Below are 8,331 nucleotides of genomic sequence, written 5' to 3' on the forward strand. Positions count from 1 at the left end.
TCAGTGGCATGTGAAAAGGATTGATGTAGAAGAAAAGGCCACCAGGTCAGTCCACAAAGCTCTGCCTGGGAACAGTGACCAGGGAGAACATCCAGTGTGCACAGCACTTTACCCAGGTACTGTGCAGGCTCATGAAGATGGGGAAGGGTCCAGAGCACAAGTCTGGTGATAAACAGCTGAGGAAGTTGCAGGGCTCAGACTGGAAAAAAGGAGGCTCAGGGGGGACTTTCTGCTCTCTGCACCTCCCTGAAAGAAGGTGATGGGGAAGTGGTAGTTGGTCTCTTCAGTAGCAAGGGACAGGACAAAAATAAATGTCTTCAAGTTGCCCCAGGGGAGGTTTAAATTGGATAATAGGGAAAATTTCTTCCCCAGAAGGGCTCTCAAGCCCCAGAAGAGGCTAACCAGTGCAGTGGTGGAGTCCTCATCCCTGGAGGAATTTAAAGGCCATGTACATGTAGCACCTGGGGATGTGGGTCAGTGGTGGACCTTGCAGTGCTGGGGGAATGGTTGGACTCAATGGTCTTAGAGGTATTTTTCAGCCTAAATGATTCTCTGATTTGGTGAAGCCAAAAGGGAATTTTATTGCTCTTGGCAGCAACCTGCCCCTGCTGGAATGGTGCAGAGGAGACAGATAATGGACTCTCTTTGGATGTGCCCAGTGATGAGATGAAAGGTATTGGCCCAAAATATAACATGGGAAATTGCAGTAAGTCATCTCAGACTTCCAAGGAATTGAGTTTTCTGAGGTACTCCTGAGCTATCCCATTTCTGAGGTATCTCATTTATTTCTAAAGAGCATTTTACATTGCATTTTACATCCAAGCACCCAGTGAGGCTAAGGAGGGTATTGGAAATTGATAGTCTGTATTCACTGACACAGAGGAGCATCTAGCCTAAATGAGGGATGTATTTTATGATACTAGCTGCCCTGGAACTTCTCCTGAACCCATGGAAAAAAGATAGATCTCTATGGTGAAATCTGAATTTCTTACTGAAAGTTTCACCAGTGACCAGTGAGATCCTAGAGCAGCCACAGTCCAGACCTAGCAAGTTTCATGCCCTTTAGAATGTCCAGGGTTCTTGTGCTGAGACTGCTAAATAAGTGGGTCAGGTTGGCCCCAAGGCTCCTACAAACTGGTATGACTTTCTGTGGTTGAATTTCCTCTATCATTGTAGTGTCTTGGCTTCACAGAAGCTGCTGGGAACAAAACACAAAAATATCAGCTCCTGAAAACCTGTGATTTGAATGTGGACCAAGAGCATTTTATAGAAGCCTCTTGGGTTGACACTGAAATTTGACTTTAACCTTTAGCTTACCAGAGCTTGAGGACAGCTTCTTCCATAGGGAAACTCCAGTTCTCCATCCAACAGGGAAATGTTTTCACAGGTGAAAAGGCATTTCCTATGCCGGGAAACTGAATGAGTTTTGGTGTGTACTCAGTTTTACGAGCCAGCTTGGTACTACTGCAAAGGCAAAACCCAGCCTTGGACAGCTCCCTCTTCATGAATTTCATGGCCAGCTGCTTTTAACCTGCTCTTTGTTTTGTCTGTTCTACTTGTTATCTGCTGTCTCATTGCTAATCTATCATTCAACTGCTGTGTGTATATTCTCTTACCCTGTTGCTTGCTGAGGTAGTTTGCTCATTCCATGACGAAGATACTACTCTTTCTGTTTTGTGGGGGTTTTTTTAAATTATGATCTACCACTTTTATAAATGATCTGCTGGATTTCCAGACATTCAGCAGCCTACCTAAAGCTGTGGCTTCCAGGGTGCTGCTGGTCATCACATGGCCAGATATGCATGAGCTGTTGGTCTGATACATCCAGGATGAGTTGGGCTAATTAGTGGTGTAAATATTTCTGATATGAAGATCCTGGACAAGTAGATGCTCTTTTTGGGAAGTCCTAGCTGCCCCATTGTCACTGTCATATTTTCTGAAAAATCCCTTCGCCAGGATTTCTTCTCCTGGGAAGCTGAAAAGCCTCAGAGAAAAATGAAAACAATGATTATCTGATTGCTTCTCCTGTGTTTTGCTGCTTTGGAATATGGTTGGAGATTGTTTCTCCAACATGTGAATTGTTTTAACTTAATGACCAATCACAGCCAGCTGTGTTGAGGCTCTGGAGAGTCACGAGTTTTTCATTAGCATCTTGTTAAGCTTTCTCTAAGTATCCTTTCTCTATTCTTTAGTGTAGTTTTAGTATAGTATTCTTTAATATAATATAATACCATAAAATAATAAATTAGCCTTCTAAGAATGTGGAGTCAGATTCCTCAATTCCTCCTTCGTCCTGGGGATCCCGAAAATACCACACCCCATCAGTGTGGGAGTTGAGGAATGAGAGGATAAGTGTTTTGCATTGTCTCGTGGGACTGTATTCCCTGCTTGACCCCTTGTGCTGGTTTGCCTTTGTGGAAGGAAAGCCAGGAGGTGGAATCCCCACAGAAATACCTTTGAGAGATTTCAAGTCAGAGCTACAATTTCATAGGAAAATTGCAATTAAGGCAGTAGTACAGAAACACTGGCTTAAACAGAGAAAGTCAGAACACGACCTGACACCCTGTTGGTCAGGGTGGCAGTGGCAGTCTGGTTAAATGGTGGCTGCAGTCCCTTTGGAGGATGGATACAGTCTTGTCCTGTGATCCTGTGAAAAGATCTCCTCTTTCTCTGGAGATCTAGAGCTCTTGTTCTCTGGGTATCGAGTGGTGATATTGTGGTGTCCTAAGTCCCAAATTATATACAGGCAGGACTGTTTGCTACATCCCCCAGGGCAGGGAATTCCACAATGGGATAATGTAATTCTGTGAGTCGTTCTGGGGAGACCTTGATGGTCCTTTAGCAGAGCTGGCCCCCTCAGAGTGACCTCTGCCTCCCCAGAGGGAGTTATCAGGGCTGAGTCATGGAGAAGGTAAAGAAACACTGCTCCTCTCATTTTAACGGGTCATCAGAAGGTAATGTAGATGGTGGTAGACACTTTGGTTGCACCTAACAGTGCAACCCAGGACACCCCCACACTCCAGTGTTTGGGTCTCCAAACCTTTGACTGCAGGATAACCAGCAAGTACCCTTGGAGCAGCCCACCCCGAGAGCAGCCTGGCTGACAGAGGACTTGAGGAGGTTAACCATGTGCTATGTCAGGGAGTGCAGGTCTGATTAATGTCAGAGTACAACTTCTGAAGGATGAAGAAAATACATTCATACCACTCTGTGTAAATCATACCTCATTTTTCATGAGTAGACAGAGGCTATGGGGAGGAGGACTGGGAAACACAGAGGTTAAGTGACTTACCCCAAGCTGAAGGGCACTCCAGGACAGAAATCTCCAAACCTGCAGACCAATCACTTGGTCACTGGGGGGGTGGTCTCAATTTAATTAGCTAGTATGTTTTTATTTAAGAATGACAGCGCATTACGTTTGCTCATAATTCATGGGCATCATCCCACTGTGTTCAGAGATCAGACAGAGATCAAAGAGATGGCTCCTGCTCTCAGCTGTACTGCTAGAAAAGGTTTCTTTTCTTGCCTTAAATTTGAGAACATTAGCATTATCTAAAACATTCAGCAAATAATTTCTTTTTTACTTGAAAGCAGACTTCCTTCAAATAATTTCCTCCTTCTTTGGTGCAAGTTTCCACACTTTGAAAGCTCCATGCAGAGAACAGAGAAATAAATCAGATCCCAAGCATTCAGCCCCATTGCTCAAGAGATCATTTTCATGCACAAACAGCAGCCTGCTCACAAAAATTGGAAAAATAAAAATAATTTCTGAAATCACTGGCCACCAGCTCTCTGTATATGCTTGGAGTGATTAAACCTGGGTTATGATAACAATGTGAATGCACATGATGCCTGTGTAGTATCTGGATGGGTTCTGCTGCCACAGTGTCAGATCTGGGGGTAATTGCTTCCCAGACTTGATTAATCACCATTCCCTTCACTCCTGGCCTGAGAACACAGTTGGCTTGTTTTTCCTGACTTAAGGGATTGTGATCATATTCAGTAAAGGGATTCTCAGAAAAAAATCAGGTTCATGACTAATAGAAACTCTCACTGAACTCCCATAGTACTTGGGCAATGTTAGCTCAAGGAAGGAGACCACATTGGTTGGTGGATGAGCTTTTTTTTTATTATGAGCACGTAATCTGATGGTTCCCTCCAGTGTTGCTCTCTTCAGGTTTCCCTTCTCTGTCCTTTCCTGCCTTCTGTGACACTCAGTAGATACCCAGCAGTGATGGCACTGGGAAGAGAGGGCAGGTCCACATGTGAGTGGGAAAAATTACCCCCCCTTTGCAAGGGGGTAATTTTTGCAGTGTTCCCAAAATACGCTCCCAGAAGAGGGGATCTGTGGAGGAAAACCCCCAACTGAAGGGGTAAGCTAGATGGTTTGATTCTCACAATCTGATGACGATTAATAGGGAGGGAGGTGACAGCCTTGGAGCCTCATGTCTTTGCTCTCAAGACATCCCAGCAGCTGCCTGGTGTTCACTCAGATGGGTGGGAACCAGGCAGAAGGGCTCTGTTCACTCAGATGGGTGGGAGCCAGGCAGAAGGGCTCTCTTCAGGCCCTCCCTTCTCCAAAGTGTCCTTGCTCTGCTATTAGCACATTTAGGGTGGGCAGAAATCAGTTCCCAAAAGGTCCATCCAATCCCCAAATTGATGTCATTATCCAAGGATGTGCCTCCACGCTGATGTCAGCAGGGTACCTGCAGCACAATAGTGATGGATTTAGTGAGGGCACAGGCTGGTCTGTGCAGCAGCACAGTGCACATCCATCCATACCCTGGAGAAAGTGAGTGATACCTGCTCTTTCTCATTAACAGGAGGCATGATTTTGCCTCCTATCACCTCACACTTACCCTGTGTTAAGGGCATGGGTGTGGGCACTATGGTACCCTTCAGTTTCAGGCCCTTGCCTCTGTGACTTGCTCCTGTGTCCACCCATTTTTGTATTTATGGTACCCAACAGAAGCTGGTTAAACCACTGCTGTGCCCACACACGTGCAGGCACGTACAAAAAGGTTTACAGGTTTGGCAGAAAAAATCCAACACGGTACATTGCACAACCTCCAAGAATATAAACTATCACATAGAAAATAAAAGTATTCGTATTTTAAAATACAAGTGCTGTGTTTCAGCACTGTGCAAAATGATGCCTCAGATAAGAAGCATGGCATTAGTGGGGTTTTTTGCTGGTGAGTGTGGTATTCATATACTCTTTGAACAGAGAGAGACATAATTCTCTCTCCCAGGATTTCTCCTGGGGAAGGCAGTGAGAAATCCTGGGAGAGAGAATTATGTCTCTCTTTGTTCAAAGAGTATGTAAATACCACAGGTGAGCTGCCTTTATCCTAATATCAGTCCCCAATATTAGCACAAAGAATTACAAGGAGGAAAAAATGATGCTTATCCTGTGTATTAGCAGTGTCTAACCCTGCCAAGCATAAATATTCATGTAATCACTTTGTAGTTAAGTGGTAACCACAAAAATGCACACATATAAAATGTAATTACAGAGGCTCCATAAACTCATCTTAAATTATCACCTATAGCCAGTCACACATCATTAGATACCAGATTCTCTCTTAGATCAGAATCTCATTCTAATTTGAAATAACTATCTCCTTCTTGCAAAGCGACAAAATCTAAATGGAGTCACAAAAATCCTACCTCACCACTCGGTTAAAGAAATGTGACTACAGATCTGGAAGCAGATGCAGATATTACTGGGGAAGGGATGATGGCAGAAGCCCACAGGAAGGAGTCAATGCGTTCCAGGGCTCATTTGTAGGGGAACACATAGCAACAGAATTTCCACTGTTATGCACTTCAGAGTTTGAGGTGCAGAGAGGAGGCAAGAGACCAGATTCTTATTTTTAAGTGCTTTGGAGACTTTCATATGGAGTCAGTTTCCATTGTTCAGGTTTAAATATTACCTAAGCTCACTGGGAACAATATACATTTTCACTGCTTTTCCCTTTGAGTCCTTTGCTCTTGTGAGGAGGTTCATGCTCTTGGCTTGCCCAACCACTGCCTTTGCTCCCATGCTGGAGGGGGTGGGATGAGCTGAGATGAGGTGGAGATGTCATTTTACACACTTATCCCAACAAAAGCCAAAAGAGATGTAGAGAGCTGTCCCAGAACACAATAGGCAGGAAAGCAGGTGCTGCATTAACCTGGGTCATTTTAGGAAAGTCAGTCTATCAGATGTACCATAAAAAAGTCCTCAGTGAAGGAAGGGCCCCTTTTGCCCTGCAGGTCACTGTTGGGATGATGACAAGTGCAGCATCCCTGGGGTGGCTCAGTGTCCTGGGCACAGCTGATGATGAGCTGAAGTATCAGTGAGCCCTAATGCATGCACACACCAATCTTCTCCAGAAACAATCAAGTGTTCTTACCAGGCTGGATGGACCTGGGAAAAAAGATATTCTGCTCCAAACCCCAGAGAGAAGGTGTTATAGTCACAAGCAGCAGCTGTAAAGGGGTGGGAGGGATCAGGGACTCACATGAGAGCAGAAGCAAAAATACATCCTGCTGCAAGCACCCAGGAGCACAAATAATTATTCCTACAGGGAACACATACTGTGGCAAAAGCTATAGTGAAATGAATTCAGAAATGTGGGGATGTATTTGCAAACACTCTTAGTCCAGAAAAAGTGAAACCGGGGACAGACACTGATCCTCAGGTCCTGGTAGTTCCCAAGGGAGTGTTGAATGATGGCTCTGCTCCAACTGCCTACCCATTCTCTGCCTTTGCTTTTATTGCTCCATCCCAAATTGCTTGCTCCTAAAGGGAGAAGGCAGTCAGAAAACAGGATTTCTCTCTAAGGCATTTGTCATTCTGTGATAAATCATTCTTAGGCAGTGCCTAAAGGGGCTGCAAGAGAGCTGGGGAGAGACCTTGGGCAAGGGCCAGGAGGGACACGACAAAGGGAATGGCTTCACCCTGCCAAGGGCAGGGTTAGGTGGGATATTGGGCAGAAATTCCTGGCTGTGAGGGTGCTGAGGCCCTGGCACAGGTTGCCCAGAGAAGCTGTGGCTGCCCCATCCCTGGAAGTGCTTAAGGGAAGATTAGACAAGGCTTGCAGCAGCCAAGTCTAGTGGAAGGTGTCCCTGCTCATAGCAGGGGGTGGAATGAGGGGATCTTTAGGGCCCCTTCCAAACCAAACTATTCTGGGAATCTGTGATTTTATGACCCAGGTTTTGGGTGAAAATTAGGAGTGAGAACTTACTTTTCTGCTTTGAAAGGATGGCTTTTTATTTTGTTAGTTTGCACTTCCTGAAATCTGAACATGCAAACACACACAAAAATGCACTAGAAAAAAAATATATTCCCTTAAAAAAGATTGAGTTCAAGAGAACCACCCAATTTAATTTGAAATCCAACTTTTAATCCAACTAATCCTTAGTGTACATTTTTTTTGTGTGCAACAAATGCTTTCCCCATAGAAAATTATGCAAAAAAAAGGTCAAAATGTTCTTTTCCATGAAGGTGCAGACACACAGACCCTGGACATTGTCTAAATGTGCCTGCTTAGTTTTACGTTGTGATTGTGCTGAAGTCAGGACTCTGAAAGTAGTTTTCATTTCAGTGAAAACTACACTTCCTTTTCTTGTGAAAATAAAAATTTTGACTAAGTCTTAATGATTACTCAATTTATGATGCTGGGACTAAATTATAAATGCAATTTTTGTATCAGAAATCTCCTTGAAATTTCAATTATTTTTGATACATTTTTTCTATTCCTAACTGAGTTTTGTTTTGGGCCAAATTCTTCCATTTTTATTCATACTTTAGTAGTTGGAGTCTTTCTTACTGCGCACTTTAGATCTGATCCATTTCTTTCAAACTAATGCAGGTTTGCCTGAGAAGAAAAAGAAGACAAAATTGATTATAAGAGCAGCAGTTCTTTATCCATAGCTCTCCATCTGGTACGTGATCTGTGATCATACCTCCCTGCCATTATGCTTGTAATGTTTATTGTAAAAATCAATCTTTAACTTTAAGACTTTACACAGGAAATATTAAAGTTAATTAGGACCCTATACATCCATTTTCAAATTTCCTTTCAGAGTTCCTACTTTCCATTAAAATAATGAAGATTTTTTTTCCCCAAGCCCTTCCTTTTTTGTATAATTGGCAACATTTCCTGGAAATACAATTTGCCCAGCCACCTTCCTTATTATCTCCAGCCCTTGTTAGCAGCTAAGCAGTTGTTGATATTCCCTTTCACTGTTGGTACTAAGCCTTCATGAAGCTTCTGCAGAACTTATATACGAATGCCAGCTCATTTTTGAAATATGTCATAGGAGAAGATCAGCCAGTTTCGG

The sequence above is a fragment of the Serinus canaria genome, chromosome 1 (assembly GCF_022539315.1).
Source record: "Serinus canaria isolate serCan28SL12 chromosome 1, serCan2020, whole genome shotgun sequence".
In the NCBI taxonomy this organism is placed as follows: Eukaryota; Metazoa; Chordata; class Aves; order Passeriformes; family Fringillidae; genus Serinus; species Serinus canaria.